General features: G+C 45.0%; 1 protein-coding gene across 3 annotated transcripts in view; it reads right to left on the bottom strand.

The window, feature by feature from the left end:
- Nucleotides 1-20,684, bottom strand: part of BACH2 (BACH transcriptional regulator 2) — a 386,540-nt gene extending 365,856 nt beyond the window's left edge. For 2 of the 3 annotated variants that reach the window (XR_015133130.1, XM_086317709.1), the window contains exon 1: nt 20,297-20,684. The gene's annotated coding sequence lies outside the window, so the exon portion shown is untranslated. The remainder of the gene's footprint in view (nt 1-20,296) is intronic. The other variant, XM_086317710.1, reaches the window with a different exon arrangement.
- Between the last annotated feature and the right edge of the window lie 374 nt (nt 20,685-21,058).

Raw genomic sequence — 21,058 nt, 5'->3', positions numbered from 1 at the left:
TTCTCAGTATATATTCATGATGAATGAATGAACAAATAAAGAAAACAAGCGAGCAAGCTTACAGAAAAAAGTCTAGCCTTCCACCTTCCAATTACTAATATGATAACCTGTGGTGACATCTATTCAAAATCATTTATGGATAAAGAAATCGAAACTTAAAGACTCACACTAAGATGGAATTTAGATTTTGTTTAAGTCAGTTCTAGAAAAGGAGGGGAAACCCTGCTAAATTAAAATGAAAACTGGATTATCACGCACTGAAGTTAATAAAATGCCTATAGTACCTTACATTTTACAAAGCCATTTGTCATATTTATCTTATCTAGATGCCATATATCACCAAATAATATCTAAGCCAAATATCAAAGTACAGTTTCTTTGTCCTACATGTTAAAAGAAAACAGATCTGGAAATATGTGCTTAAGCCAAGTAACTCATGGTTATATGGCCTTAAAAAAACACATCTTTTATTCATGAGAAGTTTTCCCTATTCATTTTTGCCATACAGTAAAGCATATTTTATATCTGATTGTAAGTCATTTAAGAACTTCTTTATTTTGGAATCTTAAGACTATCATGCTAAGTATTAGTTTTACTGTGGACATCAAAAGAATAAATGACTAATTACATAAAGGGAAAAGGATGAAATGAATCACGGGTTCCACTTGAACTTCATCAGTTAAAAGGATGAGTAGCAAATCTTTAAGGAAAATAAGAAATGAACTTAAATTAGTCATGGTCTTTTGAGGGGGAAAAAAGGTACAACTATTTTACTTGATCTCAGGTTTAGTATCTAAAAGATAAAGGGCACTGTGGAGAATCACTATAAATACTCAGACTTTGAAGGTTCCTATAAGGTCAAAACATGGAATATGCACAAGCAAAAAAAAAATACGAAACCAATGTGATATCTTTTTATCATTTAAATATCTCTTTTGCGCATTCTTAAGAGGTATTCAGAACCTTAATCCACTCTGCCAATTTTAAAGACTACAGAAGAAAAATTTGAATGAACTAACAATTTTAAAATAAGAATCTCATCCTATATATTAAAAAGGGAAAAAATCACTATTATATTATATTGTAATTGTTATAAGCTGCCCCAAGACATAAGCAACATTACATTTACTTTAGGGGGAAAATGGGCAAAAAAATTTCAAACTAATTCAGCAACAAAAACTTGTTTGGCTTTATCTACATGTAACATACTCAGGCATTTATTTTTTACTTTTTAAAAATTGAGATATAACTGACATACAACATTGTATTTGTTTCAGGTGGACAACAGAGTGACTTGATATTTGTGTGTGCGTATACACACACACAGACACACACACACATATATAGTGAAATGGGCTTCCCTGGAGGCTCAGTCGGTAAAGAATCACCTGCAGTGCAGGAGAACTGGGTTTGATCCCTGGGTTGGGAAGATCCCCTGGAGGAGGGCATGGCAACCCACTCCAGTGTTCTTGCCTAGAGGATCTCCACGGACAGAGAAGCCTGGTGGGCTACAGTCCATGGGGTCACACAGAGTGCGACATGACTAAGCATAGCACATACTGTGAAATAATCACCCAAGGAAGTCTGGTTAATACCCATCACCACACATACTTACAAATTTATTTTTTCTTATAAAATCTACTGTCTCAGTAACTTTGAAACATAACATACCTTATTATTAACTATAGTCAAGGTTCTAAAATCAATAATGTCACATATGAACCGGTCATTTTCAGTTGAACATATACTTTAAATAAAATCACTGAATCCTAAGAATTACAAAGAAGGATCTTAGAAATGTTTAGGCCAGTGCCTCTCAAAATCTAATGTGTAAATGAATCCCCAGGGAAATCCTGATAAAAATACAGATGATGATTCCATAGTTGTGAAGTGGGCCTGAGATTCTGCATTCTAACATGCTCTGGATGACGCTGATGCTGCTGGGCCTGGAACCACACGTCAGGTACCAAGATTAGTCAAGCCTAAAGGAGAGCCAACAGCTTTTGTTTGGAAGTCTCCAGCCACCAGGAGCTGAAACCTGCCTCCACCAGCAGACACGGCAGGCATCTGACTTGTGAAACAACAAAGAAAGCTGATTTCCTCTTCTAATGACGGAAGACACCCTTTCTCTCCCTACATCTTCTCTTCGCCAAACTAAACATCCCCACTTCCTTGGCTATTCTTAGAAGTGGCCAGTTTCCAGATCCTTAAACATCTTGATCACAGAGGATGCTCCATCCATGGTCAGTATCTTCCTTAAAATAGTCCCCAGGAATGGGGCATGTTATTCTGTACATGGGACAACTAGGCCTGGGAATACTGAGCAAAATCACTGCATAGTCCTATCTAAATGGGACAGCTCACTAAACGTGGCTCTACGGAAATGTCACCTTCAGTAAGAAGCAAGGACCACACTACACTGGCAGCTCAAAGTCTTATAGGGAAGCAGGTACCAAGCAGGTGTGCAAATTCTGTACTTGAACAGGTTATTTTTGTTTTTTAACTCAAATGTAGGAATTTACATTTATGCCTACTAAATGTCACCTTGCTACCTTGGGTTTGGCATTTTCTTAGGTAATTTTAAAATAACATCAAATCAGAAATATTTTCAGAAAATAACAACTCACAAAATCTGTTAAAAATGTATTATCTAATATGTAATAAGCATATACATTTGCAAAAAAATCCACACACAGTTAAAATAATTATTTTAAAAGAACATTCTTGGGACCATTATTCAGGCTAGAAAATAAAACATTTTGAGGACCCTGGAAGCCCCCAAAGAATTCCTTCCCTACTATGTCCTACTCCATCACCTCTAGAGGTAACCATTATACAGATTTTTTTTTTTTTTTTTTGCTGGCAATCATTGCCTTAATTTTCTTTATAATTTTAACATCTATATGTCCCTAAGCAATCCACTTAGTTTTGCACACTTTTGAACTTTATATAAATGGAATCATTCTATATGCATTCTTCAGTGTCTTGCTTTTCTCACTGGACATTTCTAAGGTTAACCCATATTGATGTATGCATTTTTGTTTAACAAACACTTACCTAAAATTTATTACATGCCAGTCACTATCCTAATCATGTCACAAATATTAACTCATTTAATCTTCCTAACAACCCTATCAGGCAGACACTGTCATTTACCCCAATGTACAGGTAAGGAAACTGATGAACAGTGAGGTTAAGAAACTTGCCCAAGGTCACAAAGTAAGTGGGAGACCCAGATTTTGAACCCAGGCAGAATCCTTGCTCTTAAACACATCTCGCACACCCTCCTGTATGTGCTGTTATTGACTCTTTTTTTTTTTATCCCCACAGCCAAACAGTATCTCAATGGGTAAGTACAGCAAAATGAGTTAATTGAATACAATGTTGATGAGCATCTGGGTTGTTTCCAGTTTTTGCTCTTATTAGTCAATGTTTCTTTGAACATTCTTGTCAGTGTTTCCTTTTTTTAAAATTTATTTTTAATTGGAGGATAACTGTTTTACAATGTTGTATTGGTTTCTGCCATACAACAACATGAATCTGCTATAAGAAGACATATATCCCCTCCCTCTTAAGCTGCCCTTCCACCACCAACACCCCCATCCCATCCCTCTAGGTTGTCACAGAGAATCAGGCTGAGCTCCTGAGTTACACTTCAACTTCCCATTAGCTATCTGTTTTACATATAATAATATATATATTTCAATGCTGCTGTCTCAATTTGTCCACCCTCTCCTTCTCCCCACCATGTCCAGAAGTCCGTTCTCTACGTCTGAGTCTCTATTCCTGCCCTGCAATCAGGCTCATCAGTATCATTTTTCTAGATTCCCTGTATATGCATTAATATACGATATCTGTTTTCTCTTTCTGACTTACTTCACTCTGTATAACAAACTCTAGGTTCATCCACCTCAGTGCAACTAACTCAAATTCGTTCCTGTCTGTGGCTGAGTAATATTCCGCTGCAGCCTTCTCAGGTGGCTCAGTGGTAAAGAACCCACCTGCTGAGCAGGAGACGAAGGTTTGATCTGGGTCGTGAAGATCCCTGGAGAAGGAAATGGCAACTCACTCCAGTATTCTTGCCTGGGAAATCCCTGGACAGAGGAGCCTGGCGGGCTAGAGTCCATGGGGTCACAGAGAGTCAGATGTGACTTACTGACTTTACAGCAACAACAAATATCCCATTGTACATATGTACCACAACTTCCTTATCCATTTTGAAGCGCATGAGTAAGACTTTTTCCAAAATGTGTATCTAGGAATAAGATTGCTGGACTGTACCTGGTTGAACTTGGTTCAGTAATAAACTGTTCTTTAACGTAATTGTATCAAGTAAGGCAATGGCACCCTACTTCAGTACTTTTGCCTGGAAAATCCCATGGACAGAGGAGCCTGGAAGGCTGCAGTCCGTGGGGTTGCTAAGAGTCGGACACGACTGAGCGACTTCACTTTCACTTTTCACTTTCATGCATTGGAGAAGGAAATGGCAACCCACTTCAGCGTTCTTGCCTGGAGAATCCCAGGGACGGGGGAGCCTGGTGGGCTGCCGTCTCTGGGGTTGCACAGAGTCGGACACGACTGAAGTGACTTAGTAGTAGTAGTAGTAGTATACTCCTACTAACTACGTACAAGGCCTTCCAAGCATGCACATCCTCACCAACACACGGTTATATCAGATATGTAAACGTTTGCCAATCCAGAGAGAGTATATGGTGTGTTACTGTAATTTTACTTAACATACATTATTCAACTAGCCATTTGGGTTTCTTTGGTGAAGTGCTTGTTCAAGTTTATGAATGTACAGTATCATTTTTCTACTGGGCTGTCTGGCTTCTTCTTACCAATTCATGCGTTCTTTACATATGCTGGAACAGTACCACAGATGTCCCACAAATATCACCGACCACCTTGGGCTTGTTTTCTTACTCCTCATGTTTTAATGAACTGAAGTTCTATTTACATTTTTTTCAAACAATTAAAGTGAAGGCCTCCTCATACATTTTAAACTTTTTGTACTATTACAGAAGAATTTTCTAGGTCTGCACTTAAAGAGTCCTTCATATCCCTTCATTAATTACATCTTAAGAAGGTCTTACTTGGGAATGGTCAAAGTATACTGACAATGACTGATACGGAACAATAAAACTGATGAACCTGACATCTATGAGATCTCGAAGGATATCAGCTAGGTAATTAGGACCATTTCAGCAAATCCCGCGATCATTTTAAGGACGTAAGCAGATTCAACTCCTTTTGTTAAAGCCGTCCTGACGTCCAATCTTTGCCAGCTCTCTTTTCTTCCAACTCCAACCACACTTACCTCGACTATTCATCCTGGCCCTTGATCACATCCTGCTGTGTGCACTGTATTTCAAATGCTTCATGCTTATATATGTGATCTCCAGAAATACTAACTTCCCTACCGTCTGGGACCATGCTTTCTACTGGGTCCGTATTCCACACACCATAACCTGGGCTTAACGGAGTTCCCTGCAAAGAGCAAGCCCCTTGACAAGTAATTCTCTATTTGCACAGTAAGTGAATTTAGGACAAATTAAGAGAACTTCAGAGCCAACAGATATAACACATACGTTAGGAAACTGTACAAAATAAAAACATAAGTTAGTTAGAGAGATATCTAACAAAAGTTGAGCGAGAAGAAAACACTGATGAAATATATATCTGAAATCGTAGCCTGGGAACAGATTGTAAGGAGCTTTAAAGGCTCTTCTGAGGACTCTGAGTGTTTTCTATGGACAGTGAGAAGCCACAGGTGATTCTTAAGAGACAGTAAGTTCATTTATTCAACAAATACATGCTTAATGAGCAGCCCTGTAGTGTCACTTTTCCAGGCCCCTGGACTTAAGTGACCAAAGGAGGCAAAGACCCCAAAGTCTGGAGCTGATTTCATAATGAGGGAGACAGATGGACAAGCAACCTCATATACAAGAATGCAGAGGGTGATAAGAGCCTCAGAGAAAAGGAAGGAGAAGAGTGGGTGCCTGGAAAAGAGGGTGGTCCCCCCACTCCACAGGGTCAGGGAAGGTCTCTCTGGTGGGGCAAGAGACAGCTTAAGGTCGCAGAGGGAGCCCGGGTATCCCCGGGATCTCCTGCCAGTTCCCCTGGACCAGGCTCTGTGGGCATTTTAACAGCCAGAGGCAAGCCAATGATCCCCATCCTCTTTCACACCCTGAGTTCTGAGCCTTCTCCTCCCCTTAGTACTCCCCAACCACCCACCCCCTCCAGAGGCCCTTCTCACCCCATCAGGATTCTCCAACTCAAGACCGGTGGAAAAATCATCCCAACACCTTGTTCTCTTTGGCTGATGTGCCCAAGCTCAGGCCTACCTCCTCCTGAACACTTTGCCAGCAAAGGTCCGCCCAGTCAAAGCTATGGTTTTTCCAGTAGTCATGTATGGATGTGACAGTTGGACCATAAAGAAGGCTGAGGGCTGAAGAATTGATGCTTTCAAACTGTGGTGTTGGAGAAGACTCTTGAAGAGTCCCTTGGACTGCAGGGAGATCACACCAGTCAGTCCTAAAGGAAATCAACCCTGAATAGTCACTGGAAGGACTGATGCAGAAGCTGAAGCTCCGATACTTTGGCCATCTGATGTGAAGATCTGACTCCCTGAAAAAGCCCCTGATGCTGGGAAAGACTGAGGGCAGGAGAAGCGGGTGGAGGAAGCCTGGCATGCTGCAGTCCACAGGGGTCACAGTGTCGGACACCTCTTAGGGACTAAACAACAACCTACTCCCTGGATTCTGAAGCCAGAGCCTCCCTTGGGTTTTTTCCTGGAGCCTCAGAATCCAGCCTCCTTCCCAGGATGTATTCTTAGACACAGGCGGGAAGCCAGTGTATGCTCCCCTTCCAATTCCCTTCTTGTCTGAATGACCCCTTCCAGAAACCAGCTCTGGGAAGAGATAGCAACAGAAGCACCCAGAGCCACTGTGGGGTCTCCACAAGCAAGAGACCAGGGTCAGGGAGGGGGCTGTGTTGGTGCACATGTGTCCACATATGTACACAGAGTGTGTGCATATGTGCACACATGCCTGGGTCTGTCTAGGAATGATGTGAGAAAGGGTGTATGCATGCAGGCAGGAGCAGAAAGAATCTACAAGAATAAAGGAGAAGAGGTGCGTGTTCACATAGAGAAAGAAATGTAAAGACTTGGCAAGAGGGAGGAAGAACAAGAGGCAAAGAAAGGAAATGCTAGCGGGGAGCAAGACACCAGGGTAAAGACAGTAAAGGGAGGCATAAGTATTAAAACTAAAAAATGCTGAGAAGATGGCATGGAAAAACAAGAGCCATCCAGGACGAACTGTGAGAGAGGCAAGACTGACACAAAATTTCAACTAGTAACATTCTCATTTTGTGCTTCTCTTTAAAGCCTTTAGTATTTCCCAGATCAAGGCTAACATAGCAGGTAAGGCACAAAGGCCACTGGCTGTAGTAACTAGGAAACCAGTGATGCAACATTTCTAAAGATGAAGTGTTCAGAAAGAAAAAAAGCTGTATAAAGGTAAATGTAGGTGCTGATTTCATAGTCTAGAAATTCAGTTGCTTTCACTACAGAATGCGAAAAGGAGAGGCCCTGGGGTAAGACCTCTGTGGTCTTACCGAGCTAAGATAGCGATCTCTGATGGTCTGGCCAAACTGCAGGCAAAACAAACCAAAACTGAACAGCAAAATAAGAAAGCGCCCACAAATAGACGCAAGCAGAAAGGCTGCAACTCACAAATGCACACCTAACCTCCCTGTGATGCTCAGGGTCTGCGGGTCTCAGCCCTTCAGCCCTGGAGACGGGGCAGCACCGTCCTTCCTGTCGTAACTGCTCCTTCTCACTCGGCCGTTTCCTCTGACTCGCATTTTCTGTTACCCTTCCTCTTGGATTCCTCTGACAATGACTCACAGGGCAATCAGCCAGTCAGCGGTCCCACAACCCTCCACAACAGACGCTGTGGAGAAGGCTGGCAGCTTGGTGGACCAGAGTCCAGACCGGTTTTTTCCTTTCTCTGTTCAGGGAGGATTTGCTTTTCAGCCACATTTCCCTCAAAACACAGCCCTGGGAGATGCTTACTGCACAGATTTCTAAACGATGAAATGATCTGAGTTTGGCGACGTGGTCATAACGAAACTAAAAACAGTAAGATGAAAAAACAATAGTGTGATCATCACACCTACAAAAAACAACTTTAAATTTGGGTGAAATCAAGAGATCAGAAAAAAAAAAAAAAGCTCAAACTAATATTTTCCAACCTTTCACTAACAGCTAGGGCTAAAACCACATGTTTTGAAGGTCTTGCACTGTGTTATTATTAGAAGTCACAATTCTATTGATACTGATGAGTCATTTGTATCGGCGGAAACCAAGAACTTCCATCAACATCATGTTACACATAGTCACTGTGGCTTGGCTTTTTCTTTATTACTGGTCAAAGCTGCTTCAGAATGCTTATTGAAGCTAAAAAAAAAAATGGAGGCAAACTCCACAACCATGTGTAAAGCTTTCCTTTCTCTAACTGATCTCACTTTAATCATCTTTCTCAAGATAAGTTTAGGATGCTCTGATCAACTTGTATCTGCAAAAGGAAGTTTATTTATAAACCTCAAAAAAAGTAACATTTTCACTTTCCAATGAAAATAAGCAGAACTGAACTCCAAAAACAAACAGCGAAACCATTTCTGAAAACACATGCCAGGTTTAAAATGACCCGAGGTCAGGTTTGAGTTTTTTTTTTTTTTTAAACCTTAATAACATGCAACAGATACAAACAAAATCTGTCATTACTTAAGGACTTGAACCACATAAAACCAAGTGGGGCTAGCTGCTGAACACCTCCTGCCCACTGCCCCAGTCCCGGCACACACACTTCACTGACACGGGGAGAAGTGGGTCAGGTCTGGGTTACACCAGGAAAACCTCAGTTAACTGTTCAGAAGAGTTCCCTCTGGTGCTAAGGAGGAAATAACAGCAGAGCCCCTTTCTCTTACTCTCATCCCCACTCCTCTCTCCCTATAAGGAGCACCAAAAAATTAAAAGGAAGTAAAAATCGATTTTCTTTGGGGGCTTCCCAGAAATACTGTGATGCTCACACAGTCACCAAGGTAGAAATATGCCCAATTTTCTACCCCGGGGAAACAAAAGCTGTGTCTGGTTGCTGGAGGGAGAAGGGAACCCAGCTCAGCAGCGACCACAGATCTGAAAATAGTCTCCCCGCAGCGAAATGGTCGAGGTGCTCTCCACGGCGGCGCTGGTGCTGTGGGCCGATCGCAGTGGGGCCAGCTGAGGGCTGTAACAGCTGCATGAGTCAGCACTCGCGGCTGGAAGGAAACTGCTGACATGCTAAATGGCTCTCGCAGACAGAAGGCGCACACACCTACCCGGCAAAAACAAAAACAAGGTACATGCAAATCGGCAAACAGGAACCTCTCTCCCCTCACAGCTCCTATTTGCCAAGGTTCAACCCCAAACAGACAGAGCAGAGATGCCGCTGCTCAAAAAGCAGTGCTGATAACTAATAATACTGAAGAGTGGTAATAAACAATTCACTCTCCGTGTTGTGATGTGGGGAACAGCTGCACTCAAATCTCATGAGCCAGTTCATTTTAACCAGTTTTTAACTGGATTTAACTGCTTTTCCTCCCTTCTGACAAAAATCAAAATAGTTGCCCGATCGACCACAAAAACTGGTAACAGACAAGCACAGTTCCTGTTTTTCAGAGGGGACTTACTTTCAAACCCACAATGTAGAGATGTTTAACACAAGTGGAAATTTAAAATTTATTGTTTGATGTGCTTAAACCTGTACACAAATTCGGATCCCATGAACATCCTGGTGTAATCACATCTCAGGCTGGCTCCTACATGACTTTTCACCTCCTTTCTCTCACTTAATACAGGACCCAAAACTCCAGAGGGAAACGGATTATTCGGAATTCAGAACACATCGTCCCACACAGAAACACCATGATGTTCAGGATATTCCATGAAGGTTGTCTCAAATTTAAAATTCAAGTCAGAGGTTACATTTGTAGTTTTAAAAGAGAAAATAATACTATAACAATAGTTCCAAAGCCAATTAAAAACTAAAGAAAACATTATTGAGTGACTGAAGCACCTAATTAGAGGCAGTCTTCTAGGTGAGACTTTCGGACTTTGTCCAGTTTCACTCTCGTTCTCCAATATGACCTTTCGTGGTTAATTCCACTTTAAAATGCATGACACTCTCCTATTTTGCCATAACATTTCATCAGGAAAATCGTTTATCATCTGTGAGTTTCAAATTTTTGTTGCTGTTGTTCCAAAAAATTCACCAAGAGTTGGAACAGAAAAAAAGAAAAAGAAAGGAAGAAGAGCTACAGAGAGGGGGTACTAGAGAGAGGAGACCAGAAAGAAATGGCGTCAGAGACAGAGGAAGGCACAGAGGCAGTACTAAACAGAAGACAGAAGAAGAGTACGAATTAGGGAGAGGTCTCCCTACTAGACAGTGTACTCCAGAGAGCAGGGAGGGACTCTCCTTACCCAGCTACCCAAGAGATCAGACCCCCAGAGAATGAAAGATGAGTACAGGGCATTTCCACAGACTGACACTAGATGGCGCCATCAACTCAACATAGCATGGTTGCTGGGGGAGTCTGCATGGGGGAGGGGTAAAATGGAAGCCAGTTCAGACTCATCACGACTGGGTGTTCAGAAGGCAACACGTCTATCTAAAAGCAGGAGGGTTGGGACTTCCCTGGTAGTCAGGTGGTTAAAGCTCGGTGCTCCCAACGCAGAGAGCACAAGTTCAATCCCTGGTCAGGGGACTAAGATCTCACATGCCAAGACAATAAAAATTTTAAAATTTTAAAAAGCATGATTTCCTTAAACAGTCAGCCGCTCCAAATGTCCAGTTGTCACCACCAGTCATGCTCATAGCATGGGGCATGTCACTTTTGAAATAGACTTATCAACTCAATTTTTAATCAATAGAAGTGTAGGGTGGGGAGGCAGATGGGTGAAATCCATTCTCTTTTTTTTTTTCTTTTAAAATTCAACATTTAAAGATAATAGAGTATTTCAGGTTCACTGCTACTGACTGACTGACAAAAATTCCTAGTTACAGACCAAGTGGTTTTCCCCTGAACCTCCGTTTAAATGTCAAATAACACACCATCTTGCTACCCAGGTTTATGCAATCAGATCAAGTGTCTGGCAAGAGAAAGATGATGCTTTCTGACAAACGTACTATCAGATTAAAAATCATCTGCTCTTCATATTTGTAATACTGTGGTTTATACATTCTAATCTGCTTGTCCATATTCTCTGTCTCCACGGTTGGATTTATATAGAGCCCTCTCTTTACTCAGAAATTTCCTACCGTCACCAGGTTACCAGTGTATGAGATTCTACTAGCCCCACTGCTAGGGTTTTTACTTCTTTTAGTTTATCTCCTATTAATAAGCTGATCCTTCAGAAAGAAGTAATACACTAGGTTGTTGCTGCTCAATCCCTGGGTTGGGAAGATCCCCTGGAGGAGGGCACGGCAACCCACTCCAGTATCCTTGCCTGAAGAATCCCATGGAGAGAGGAGCCTGGTAGGCTTCAGTCCATGGGGTCGCAAAGAGTCAGACATGACTCCACACCTAAACAACAACAAAAGACAAAAGTTTTCATAAAATCCTTTTATGAGATTGGTTTTGAAAGGGAAGAAGGGGACTGGTTAAGTGCACTGAGTGGCCTAAAGGGAGCAGAGGAGAGAGAGAAGTCAGGACAGAAAGTGGACACTGGGAGAACTAAGAGCAAACCTTGCATGGCTTCTTTACAATGCCGTCAAGATCATCACCCCGATGCCAATCTTCTCAAGGAAATACATGAAAAGGGTTAACTCTAAGTAAGTCTACATTTTCCACTTGCTGAATGGGTAATAATATCTTTTATAGTTAATTTCATTTTTTTTCACAGTTTGACTCTTCAGGGCTCATTCATTTGCATAATATGGAAGCCTGAACCTCTATAGATGTTCTACAAATCAGTGCAAGTAATTCTCATACTAAATCAGCAGCTTTAATTTAAGCTCATCATTGTTTGCATAGAAATCTTTATGCACTCATCTGCTTGATTTTTTTAATCACTTAAAACCTCCAACAGTGACACACTAAGCATCTCCCCATTTAGCCATCTCCAAAATTTGAACTAAATACTGAAAAATAAGCACAGTACAGTCATATGCTTGATCATTTCCCAAATTGAGCTTCAAGCGTATGCTTAATGTTCCAGCAGCTCCAAGGATAATGCCACTTGACTAAAGATGACAACTTGGACATCCAGCCCAGGACACAGCTGAGTCAGCATTCTAAACAGTCACCCTGCAAACCCAGGGTAATCGGGGTCACTACCGAACCAACTGCCTAGCGGAGTCCTTTAAAATCATTCAAATCTCCTGTTGAGAGTTGCAACATGCTAATCTGGCAAGATAATCTCTTCCTGAAATTGACTAGAATGGAGCAAAGGTTACCTGTTTTTATCTGTTACTAGCAGCTAATATTTCTCATTAGGAACTCTGATGGAATTGGTTCTGAATGAAATTCTTCCTCCTCAGTAGAAAAAAAAAAAAAGAAAGCTATAAACAAATTCTTCACATAACAAGAGGGTAGGAGCGTGAGTTACAGAAAAACCCTGGGAACAGAGTCATAGGATTCATGTTCTGTGTCTAATTCTTCCTGTGTCTTGACATGTTATCACTTCCATCCTCTGAAACCTCAGACGGACACTGAGAACTGAGGAATGCAATTATCAGAAAGTGAGTTAGGTGAAAGAAGAAAGACAAAGGATGCATTCACTCAGGCTCACTGAGAAATTATTTTTCAATTTTATCTTTCAGATAGATGTCAATAAAATATCCAGTGGAGTGAGATGGCCTATATTTCCACTTCTGAGATGTGATGGAGAAGCAAAAAGGAAGAGAGGGTGCAGAACAACAGGTGGTTAAGAGAACAGGTTCTAGCATCAGACTCCTCGTGTCCAAACCCAGCTCAGCCACTCATTAGCCAAGTGACATCCGTGCCTCAGTCTTTAATGATCACACCTGCCTCCGGGTGGTTATATGAATTAAATAGTTGATATGAAAAACACATATAAGGCTCCCAACACAGGTTAGCTATAATAGGAAAAAAAGAAAATAGAGGAGTTTTAGCACATAATAAGTCCATTTGTTTTAAACAGATGCTGTCTGCACTCCTAAATTGTGCTAAGAACAGTCTGTATAATCATCCTGGGTCTGCAGAGGCTGGAGACCTGTCCGGTCTGGGACAGACAGGGGCTTCTGATCAGCCAGACTCTCATTTTCACCCAAGCCCCTTGCCCCCAAGCCCACGCATATTAGACAACTGGGAGGGCATGCCTGAAGCTTCTAATCACTCAAATATTGTCAAAATGACCCTCAACATGCCCAAAATAAGAATGCTAACTTGCATTTTTTTTTCCAGTAAGGAAACAAACAATATTCTTGGCAATTAATTCTGTTTTTATCAGGTTCTAAAGACACAGGTAAATAAATCAATTCTGGACTCTGTATACAGAAACCATTATTGGCCAAAATGACTCAACACGTTATACCATGGTTTATGCAATATTCCAAAGGGCCACAGATAGAAGTGAATTAATAGGCTTGGGAGACTTGTTGTTGTTCAGTCGCTCAGTCATGTCCAACCCTTTTTGACCCCATGGACTGCAGCATACCAGGCTTCCCTGTCCTTTATTGTCTCCCGGAGCTTACTCAAACTCATGTCCATTGAATCGGTGATGCCATCCAACCCTCTTATCCTCTGTCATCCCCTTCTCCTCCTGCCCTCAATCTTCCACAGCATCAGGATCTTTTCCAATGAGTCAGCTCTTTGTTCTCATCAGGTGGCAAAAGATTGGAGTTTCAGCTTTAGCATCAGTACTTCTAATGAATATTCAGGACTGATTTCTTTTAAGATGGACTGGTTGGATCTCCTTGCAGTCCAAGGGACTCTCAAGAGTCTTCTCCAACCCCACAGTTCAAAAGCATCAATTCTTCAGCGCTCAGCCTTCTTTACAGTCTAGGGAGACTAGGGGGAAAACTAGCTAGTTTCAGACAGGTTCAGATGGCAGCTGACTCCATAATTCCTTGGGCAGGGCTGCCCCAACCTCCCAACAAGGTCACGTCCCTCCAGTACATCCTCCAGTGCATATAATACCTTTCCTTCTCAGAGTCTGCAGTAAGTCATCTGTGGCTATCTGATAAACGTCATCCTTCCTACTAGATGGGGTGCTTCATGAGGTCAGGGCCGGGATTGGGCTTGCTCCCCAAAAGCATCATGTTCACCTAGCACTACATCTGCCATGTTAGGGATACTCAGTATCTGTTTAGTGAATGAATGAGCCACTTGCCTCTAAAGAATGCCATTTCTGGACACCTGGCCCATTTTATCCCATCCATGAGCTCCTGATAATTAGGAGAATACAGGATGGGAATAATATAAAACCTGCTTATAATGTGTAGATCCTGGGAGACTAAGCAAAGTCGCTGAGCAGCACCTTGGCTTTGTTTTTCTACGTATAAGAACAGGAATAACCACACTGGGCTCTCCCAGCTTTAAACTCCAAAGTCTAAGCCTTCTACGGGGTAGACACATGCAGCCTGAGGAAACCCCTGAAGCATCCACAGAAAGTGGCGAGGGAGAGACAAAAGGATGGACTGGAGTTTTGACAATGGACTTGGAAATGCAGAATGCTTCCCTCTGCACTAAGCTGGAGTCTGTCCACATGCCAGCTGTAGTAGGCTCGGGAATAAATGAAGATAATCACGAGAAGTATGGGGAAACTGGAAATAGGAGGATGGCAATGCTTGGAAAAAGGGAAGATGAAAGCTGACACAGGCAGGAGAGCGAACCAGTAACCAGGCAGCCACGGGCAGGGGCATCAGTGCTGTCCTCCCGCCACCAGGAGTGGAACAAAGAGGTCAGGGAGGCAAATGACACATCTCAGAACCTAAGGCCAATTTATAATCAGGCTGAGGAACAAAAGAGACGTTAACCAGGGTAATATGCTGGAGAAGTCGTGATTATGAGGTCACTGGGGAAGACTGAGAGACATTTTGGCTGTAATTCCAATGACGAGGATGAAGAAGTACGTGAAATGCTTTCAGATCAGGAAGATTTATTATTTTGGAAAAAAGTAGCTCAAGGAAAAACAAAGGCAACATTCCTGCCTGATTTTTGAAGTAGTGCCACTCGTAGGACTGAGTTCAATTTCCATATTCTTTAGAAAAGAAATGGTCCTTGAAAAGGACACACTGGTGCTTCTGAGACTTCCAGCTTTAGGGAAGCTGAGTAGCATGCTGATGGTGAGAGTAAGTTTCAGTCTTAGAGAAACTGACATTTGAAATTAACAAGAAAAAAACAAAAGATTGGGGGAAGTAAAAACCTTAAATTGACAAAGAAAGAACTACTTTTCTATTAGATATCATCACAGACCAAAAAAAAAAAAACAGATGAGTAATAATTCTGGGCAATCTGAGTTTACAAAATGTTTAGTTCACAGCAGGTTTCAGTTTTGACTTGAACAATGTGTAAATATTTACATGAAATTTAAAAATGGGACAAGAATAGGTCATATGCTGTCACTGGCAATCCAGGAGGGATTTTCTATCACTCCAAAAGCCTTGGTGCTGCTTTCCCTAACACGGCTTCAGCTCTGCCGAAAGCTTCTTTTCTTCTCCAGAGTAATGCCAGTTTTTGCAACCAGCCCTGACTTCTGAACTGTTTGTGCCTCTGATAGGGTCCTATGTCACTGGAACCTTCCTGACACGGAAAGGAGACAGGGAGGCAGATGCAGTGCTTGCTGTATGAATCACAGATGTTGACAGATTATGCTGCATCTTACGTTGTTCCCTATTCCTTGTACCCTAGGGTAGAGACTGGGTTCTCTGCATGCTATGACTCCCAACGCCATGCCCAGTCATTGACTCTGGGCTAGACTGTGTATACAGGACAGGGAAATAACCTTGAGACAGTCAGGGCAACACACACTGCCTTCTGATGAAATCCTTTCCAATAAGAACCTTCCTCTTCTGTAGAATGGGCACAATGCCTGCTTCTCAGGGTTGCCTTGAGGAGTCAAGGAAGGAAATGAGGAGTCAATGTTCAGGGAAAGGAGTCAGCACTGTTTCTGGCACATGGTGAACATTCAACAAATCACAGCTATTGTTTTAGTGGGTGCTGGCAAATGTCAAATTCTCCTGGAGGAGTCCTCAGGCATTAAACAGCCATGTTACCCGATCTGGTCAATAACAATTAAACAGAGGGCAGGTGACCCAAAGAAATAGATTATTTACCTGCGGAGGATTATACGGTGCCTTTGGTATTAATTATATGGCCTTTCACGTTGTATTCTCTGTTAAAAAGAAAGCTATCAATCCCTGAGTGGAACTCAGTGTTGATTTCATTTGATTCCGTTTGGGGTTTTTTGCCTTTTTCAATTTTCCTGACCAGAGTTAACCATTCACTTGGTGTAGACTCAAAAATCATCTACGATATGTCAGGCCTTTAGAAAATAGCCAAAGACAGAAATATGAAACAGTAAGATGTTCTAGTTCACTCAGTAGTGGGCAGCCAGACAGCCTACGGGCCAGCTCCGGCACTTACAATGTTTCTACCCGGTGTGAGCAAATATTTAGAAAGTAGGGGATTCCACATCAAAACCCTGATATACAGCTTCCCTCGGAAAAATCAGACAGTGTGGCGACACAAAGCCGCTATTCCCACCCCTTCCTGCCTGATGACAAGTAGCTGAGATGGTGCAGTGGTTGCCTGCCACTCCATGCCATGCCCCCTCCTCTTCAAGACGGTGTGAAATGAAGATGAAGGGCCCCATGTTCCAGAATTATTAAGGATCTCAAGAACAAGAGCAGAAGATTAAACCACGTGTGAGGTCCTTCTGAGAGGGGAGGGGGCCTGGGCAACAGTGCAGGTCACGTGCCCACCAAACTGGTCCTGCTCCCCACCCCTCAGCCAGACAGGAGGGTATTTATGTATCTGAGTATAAGCCAACATTTTCAAGAAGCCAGACACTGCACCCCCTGAAATCTGAGGTAGACAAAAAAGTAGGGCAGTGGAGCCCAGCCCCGATGAGCTAGAGAGCCACTAGGATCTCTCTCTTCCCTTGTTAAGGCTGGATCCATCCCAGAGACACTAAGCATGAGTTAATCCAAGTAAAATTAAACTGCTCGCAACAATACAGATTGGCCTGGGCCCTTTTGTCGGCGTCCCAGGAGCCTCAATCACAAATTCCGAGGAACAGTTCACAAGCACTAATGAGTAAGTCCTGTTGCTTGTGCAGACAGTGGGCTCAGAAGTGAAGGGCTGGCCTAGGAGAGATGTGAACCTGACCATCTGGCTCTCTGCGACTCACTTTGATCACTAAATGAATTGCAACAAATTGACGAGCACATGGCTAGAGTTAATTGTCTCATCTGTAATCTGACCCTACTTTTAGGCAGTTATTATTACCCTCTATCAGGTGGGAACATTTCCCACCATAGCTGCAAAGTGCATTTTCCTGATGAACTGTAATGGATTATTAAATTCCATATCGGGATAACAATACTTTGCACTTCTGCAGTGCCTTTCATCCACGGATGTCAGAGCAGTTTACAAATAATTAAGCCCCTCTCACTGCAGCCAGAGGTGAGTGACTGAAAGGGACTGGCCTGAAGAACTGAGTCAAAGGCATAATTCAAAAGAAAGACAATGAATGGCTTTCTCTCAGGCACTAGAAACGCTGAAAAGTTATGGGGGTGGGGGAGAGGGGGGTCCCTGACTCCCTCCCTTTCTTTCTGCCTTACCTCTTCTCCTTTATAGCAGATCTTCGCCTGCAACATACAAAGAACTGATAAGTAACTAACAGATGTGCATATAATTTAGCTATGAGCTCACAGACACATATATGAGGAGAATGCTCTTCCATGTAATCCTGGCATATACAACACGAACTGACATTTCAATCCACCTGCAGAACTGACAGATACCAGAATTAACACATTTATGATTACCAAATGGCAAACATAAAGCCTTCCAAAATCCAAAATGAAAATATTACTCGGCACAAATAAAGTATATTCTAACAAAACTTCTTTATTCCATGGTTGTGTTTTCCATTTCTGGGACGCTCATCTGAATGATATTCAAGTTTCAGGAACAGCAAATAGGATGGAAGTGGGCAATCATCGCATTTTTTTTTTTTTTTTTAAGCAGAACACTAGAAGGGAAAAACATTTCAGCCACTCAAAAGTTTTGTGGTGAAATTATAAACTCTTGAAAAACTGCATTTATAACGGAAATGCTGACAGACCTTTCACGAGAGCAGTTTGAATGCAACACTGTTATTTAGCCCTCTCTCTTACAGACTGAAGGCTAATTCTAACAAGATGTCATTTTGACTCACATTTATTATTACCTGTAAGAATGAAAACCGCCGTTTACTCACAAGCTGCGAGCTGCCGGAGCACCAGGGTGGGGCAATCTCACATTGTAAGCGAGACGCCGCTGCCTTACCAAAATAGCCCCTCCACCAACCAAGTGGCAGCCTTTCCCCGCACAGCTTCTTTCATGTCAGCCAGAGCCTTAGCAGCTCAACATGCCTTTCCTACATGTTACATTTTAATGATCTGAGAAAACCGTTATCAGAGTTAACATCTCTAATTTTACTCTAAACAGACAAAAGCAAAATATCTCATTAGGCATCATCTCCGCCAAGGTTCCCACTAGGCAGGAAAGGATTTTTATCTAAAGTAATTACCCATTTTAGTTAAATACACTCAACAGATGAAATTTACACCGAGAGTGAGAGACTGCAGCACTAGACCGCGAAGGTGAAAGCCGAGGGACACTACGTCCCGCCGCTCCCGCCCCCCCCCTCCCCCGCCAGGCGGCCGAGAGTGCGCAGCTCAGCCCGGAGTTGGGCGCCCTCGTCCCTCCTGTTTCCCAGGGGTCACGGGTCATCGAGACGACGGTGACCAGACAGGCAAATTGCGAAGCGCTCCTTCTCCGGCCACAGACAAAAACCATCTGACGGCGGTGCGGGAACTTCCCCGCAAGTTATCAAACTCGCCTACATGCGAGACGGTGCTGCAGATACCTCGCGCTCCCACGACCCTGGAAGCCTGCGGTGCGCGGTCCCTTTCACACGCACACACCCGGCCCTGCCCACTTCCTCCCACGGTCCAAATTCTTGCAAATGCCCGGCCAAACCGAGGTCACCGAGGTGCTCACTCGAGTCCCTTCTCAAGGAGCGCCGCCCGCCTCCCTCTCCAAGGGTGCTCGGCTCCTGAGCACTCACCGGGTGAGAGGAGAAAAACTGCGAGACCCTACAGGGCGCCTCGGCGAGGGGGCGGTGGAGCCGTGTCCCCTGGATAAACTCCTCTCCTAGGTGGAGCCCAAAAGGGGTTTTGCAGACTGAAGTGCAGGCAGGGAGAAGAGGGGGTGTGTGTTGCACTTAGATTTCATGCAGAATCGTGGAAAAGGAAGGTGCAAGATTTTTCTGTCTGAAGGCACGAGCCTCTCGGCTCGACCTCCCCGGGATGCATGCCAATGACCCGGTCCTTGGCTAGCAGCGATAGTACCCAGCGCGCAGCCCGAGGTCTGCGCCAAGAGTCCCCGGGCTGCCTCTTCCCGGGACCCTAAACTTGGGCTTTGATACCCCGCCAGTCGCTGTAGTCTCAGCTACCCGGCGGCGACTGACAGCCGAGCGCAAAGCGGCGGCTGACAGCCGAGCGCAAAGCTTCGCGGAGCAGCCCCGGGCGCGGACGCCGAGGGCTAGAAGGAGGCCGCCCGGCCTGGCACCGCGATCGCGGGCCGGGGGCCCGAGCGCAGGGCCGTGGGTCTGACAGCTGCTCCGGTCGCGCGGACGCGCGCCTCCCTCCAGCCCGCCCTCCCCACGCCTGACTTATTACCCTCTGCTCCTCCTCCCCCTGCTGTTCCAAAACACCCGTCGACGCGAGCAAAATACAATGCCTCCTCGCCCGCCGTAAACAGCCGGGCGAGAGAGCGCACGGCCGCAGCCGTGCGTCCGCCCGATCAGCTCCCACCCCCTTCCCGTTCCTAGAAAATGCCATCAAAGCGGGCAGGGCGCTTGGCTGGCGGCTGCGTGCGCGCCCGGCAACCGCGGCTCCCTTCCCGCGCCGCTTCCTCACGCCTCCCCGCCAGTCCCGCGAGCCCGCTCCCCTCGCGCCCCTTCCCCGGCCAACTTGCCCCGCCGCGGGGGCCCGGGACCCGCGGGCCACGGACTCACCTCGCCAGAGAACTTTGCGTTCTTTTCCGTCTCCTCTTGCCCGCGTCCTCCCAGCCCGCAGCCCCCTCCCGGCAGTCGGCGGATCGGGGAGGGGTGGGGGTCACCGAAAGCTCACGGAGAGGAGGCACATCACATGGCAGCTCGTCCCCAGCCCCCCGAGAGTGGCGGGAAGGGGGAGGGGAAGGGTCGAGGGGAGGCCGGGGAGAAAGCGAGAGCCCGGCGGCCGCGGGAGTGGGCAGGCGGGGTGGCGAGGGCGGCGGTGGGCGCTGGCCTTAGCGCTGCTGCGACCGCAGCCCGGGCGTGCACCGTCGCCGCTGCCGCTGCTGCCGCTGCTGCTGCTGCTGCTGGCGAGGCGGCGGCTGCTCGGCGCTGTTTGCTCCGCGCCGCGCGGCTCGCGCTCTCCCCGGAACGCCCACACTCTCAATCGCTACATTGTTGACATTCGGCGCTGACGTCACCCGTTCCCCATTCACAATAACTTTACGGGAGCCGGGCAGCGCACCTCCCCGGCCGCTGGGGCGCCGTACGCCCGGCGACTAGCGTAAGCCGCTCCGCGAATGGCGCTCCAGGGGCTGGGGCGGAGGGACAGGGGGCGGGCGCGCGCTCGGCCTACTCGCGGGAGGGGGCGCGCCTCACGCCGCCGCCGCCGCTGCTCTCCCGGCTTTGTGCGGCCGCGCGGCCTGGAGAGCCCCCTGCTCCTGGCCCTCCTGGCCGCCTGGCTCGGTCCGGCCTGGCCGGCGACTCGCCCAGGGGCCTTGAAAG

This window comes from Bos grunniens, chromosome 9 (genome assembly GCF_055505025.1).
Source record: "Bos grunniens cultivar Pamir isolate PY7600 chromosome 9, Bosgru_T2T1.0, whole genome shotgun sequence".
NCBI classification, from domain to species: domain Eukaryota; kingdom Metazoa; phylum Chordata; class Mammalia; order Artiodactyla; family Bovidae; genus Bos; species Bos grunniens.
The sequence above is the reverse complement of the archived record's forward strand: the minus strand, read 5'-3'. Positions and strand labels throughout refer to the sequence as shown.